The following is a 3,320-nucleotide window of genomic DNA, read 5'->3' as shown; positions in this document are numbered from 1 at the left end:
TTATATCTAAGATACTGATACATATACATCAGAAGTTTGTCAGGCTAAACCATCTACCATGATCAAATACTTCGGATTTATTATCAGTATTCACAAATTTCACTACGTCGATTGACAAAAAATATGCATTTATGAATACTGACACTTAGTGTACGCGTTATTATTTGATAACTGTTATTGTATGAAAATCATAATTTGGAAAAAAGTCGTGTAAAGAACGCACGGAGATGATTTTTGATTTCAGTCAAAGGTAACGAAGGGGGATCTTTAAGAAAGGGGAAGCTGCAAAATCTAACTAAAGACTTTTTGCAATCTGGATATTGTTAAAAATGAAATCACCATAAAATATGTTGAAAATCACATTTTGTTGTCATCTGTTTATAAAAAAATTAACTTGGCTCCATATCCTACGATAACATAAGCGTTGAAATAATTTCTAATATTTTTGCATCTTGTTACAAATGAAAAATACCCTAAAAATACAATGTTTTCTTGCTATTTTGGTAACAGGGCGGTTTTGTAAGCTTTGGAATTTCCGGGAAAATATGTTTAAGGACAGGTAGTGGTCAGAATAATCCGTACTGAGAATGGGCACATTGGTTCAATTATAATAAATTGAAAATTTTGATGGAGTTATGATTAATCAAAAATATGATTAACTTAAAATCATTTACGAATTGTGATTAATTTATAATAATTAAGGAATTTTTTTTTCATTAAGATATAGCCAATAAAGAATTTGTATTAAGTAATAATCAATTAAGAATATTTTTATTCATTTACAATCATTAAAGAATTTTGATGCAATGAAGAACATTATAGAATTATAGAAAGAATTTATCCTTTTGTATTGATACAGATGAATTAGATATATTTGATATAGAAAATCATAACTTACTTGTATTTGATACTCTGAAATGCGAAATGGGAAATTACTTACAAAATCAACATGTAAAAAAATAGATTAATAAAAAAAAAAATAGTTAATCAAGATCAATTTAAATTTGAACAAAATGCACTTTTGTTTTTAGGCATGCTATTTTCAAATTATTATATGCAATGAGTCTTCTCAACAATTACTGAATGAAAATAAATATTATTACCGATCAAAACCAATGTAAACTGACGAAGCTTAAAAACTATAAATCAGTATTTTGCAATATTTGTTTTGTGTAATCAGCATTTTTGTGACCATTATTATTTTTTGAACTATTGTGATTTCAAAAACTTTAACTCTCCCTAATGCCTCAAACACCAGTGCTTTAGCCAATCAATCAAAATCTGTTTTACACAACAGATGCATTCAAGTTCACATTTTTCAGTGGATATGAATAAAAAAAATGACAATGTAACATTCAGATTTCTGGAAGTGTATTTCATCTTCTATATTTACACAAGGATGTGCTAAACTTCTTTAAATTTTTAAAATGTTTTGTGATTTTAAAATCAATTAAATGGACATTTACAAAATGAAGAAGAAAATTTCAAATTGATAATTGTACCAGATAGGATTCTACAAAAATGTCTCATTTATTTTACTAATCTAGACATCTTAGTGTGAAGTTCTCTGAATTCTCATTTCTGTAGCTGTCTGTATTTTGTGAAATGGTCTTTGTCTGAGAGATTGTTGGTATGAGTCTAGAGCAGCCTGGAGGTTCCCTGTCACCTGCTGACAGATCCCCAGAATCTGCCACGATATGTCTCTGGAGAGTAAAGGTGTAAACTGTCCCTGATCATCGTGGACTAGGGTCTGTAGATCATCTAGAGCTGTTTGTACTCTCCGTGTGTCTACATGTCTGTAGCACAAGATCTCTAGCATGTATAACATTACAAATGGTGGGATGTTTAATGCTGGCCGGTAGTTCTGTAGAGCAGACTGTTGTTCAGGTATCAATTCACTGATGTAATGGATTCTATGGTAAAGTCTGATATCCAGTGCTACAGCCTGTCTCATCTTTGTAGACCAGGACTGTCCCCCTACAGCCTCAGTATACAACTCTGTATCTACATATCTATGAATAACATAAGGCTGTGTTAACTTGGCCTTGATTATCTCTATAATAGATAAAGCTTCCATGAATCTAAGTGTCTTATAATAATACATTGCTATGTACATCATGTCAGAAATACAACCAAACTTAGCCGCTAATTTCAGCATGTAACAGGAGATTTTGTTAGCTCTATACCTAAGTTTGTTTTTATGTATGTAAGTTTCCCTGTCTATTATAAAAACAGTTTGCTGAAGGACAGATGTTGTAAATTTCTGCAGCATCAAGACTTGGTACTGTGTCAGGCGGGGTGAACCCATCATCTGTTCTATTATATGTAGGAACTTCATACAATATTTTAGGTTTGGTATGTAAAGTGAAATTGCGTCATGTGTGTCTAACTCCCCTAATAGTTGAATATCAAACTCAGTCTCAGAAATCAGAGTATGTTCATCTGTACAGATGGAGAGATGGGGGTTGTGAAGGACATTTATAATGCAAGACCTAATGGAGGGACTATTTAGAAGGAATGCTAAACCTTTCTCATACAATCCATACAGTCTTATAAATAGCTGAAGCTGTGCTTCACCATGGACTTTACTCAGAAACATGTTGTTTTGTGGAATGAAGAAGTTAGGACAGACTCCCTCATACACCCACTTGAGGATGAGTTTAAAGCAGACCCAGAAACACTCCAGGAGATTTTGTGGACACCAGTAGGTATTGTATTTCGTTGTGCCACCCAGAAAACAGCTGTCTTCATATGGTAGGAACACAGTAATTTGTCACCAGTACTTATGGCATTATCATTGTTAATTATTTCTTTTAAGAACAATTTCAGCAAGCCATAAGTTAAGAATTGACAGTGATTCATAGCACGCACAAGTTTATGTTCTGCTAGAGAGAAAGAAATTCTCCATTCATTGTGCACATGATGTCCTGATGTATGTCCTATTGCTACAAGGTGACATCCATTTTTTACTATCTCGGAAACAATATGAGACTTGGGCCACAAGTGACATCTGTCTTTCCAGGACGCAGCAGGTGGAGGCCAAAAGTCACAAGCAAAACATTTGGCCAAATCATACTCTATTTCACCTGAAGAATCATATTCCTTTTCCCAAAATAAACCCCACTGACACAGGGTCCATGTGGAACGGAGTCAGATAGGTATGAACACCAAATCTTTCTGTATTCCGAACTCATATGTAATATTTGTTATTCATTCTAATACAAGCCCTCTGGACATGTCTGTCCATGCTTAGTGACAGTAAATTTAGCAAAGTGTATCCTGGTGGACTTTCAGAACAGTCACAGAGAATTAGTGTTTGT

General features: G+C 33.3%; 1 pseudogene; it reads right to left on the bottom strand.

Moving 5' to 3' along the window:
- Window positions 1–1,113: 1,113 nt before the first annotated feature.
- On the bottom strand, window positions 1,114–3,067 carry LOC134260421 (uncharacterized; annotated as a pseudogene).
- Window positions 3,068–3,320: the final 253 nt, after the last annotated feature.

The sequence above is a fragment of the Saccostrea cucullata genome, unplaced genomic scaffold, assembly GCF_032062105.1.
Source record: "Saccostrea cucullata isolate Sc308-1 unplaced genomic scaffold, CSIRO_AGI_Scuc_v1 ctg18588, whole genome shotgun sequence".
Taxonomy (NCBI): Eukaryota; Metazoa; Mollusca; class Bivalvia; order Ostreida; family Ostreidae; genus Saccostrea; species Saccostrea cuccullata.
Note: the sequence above shows the minus strand (reverse complement) of the source record. Positions and strands in the feature narration are given on the sequence as shown.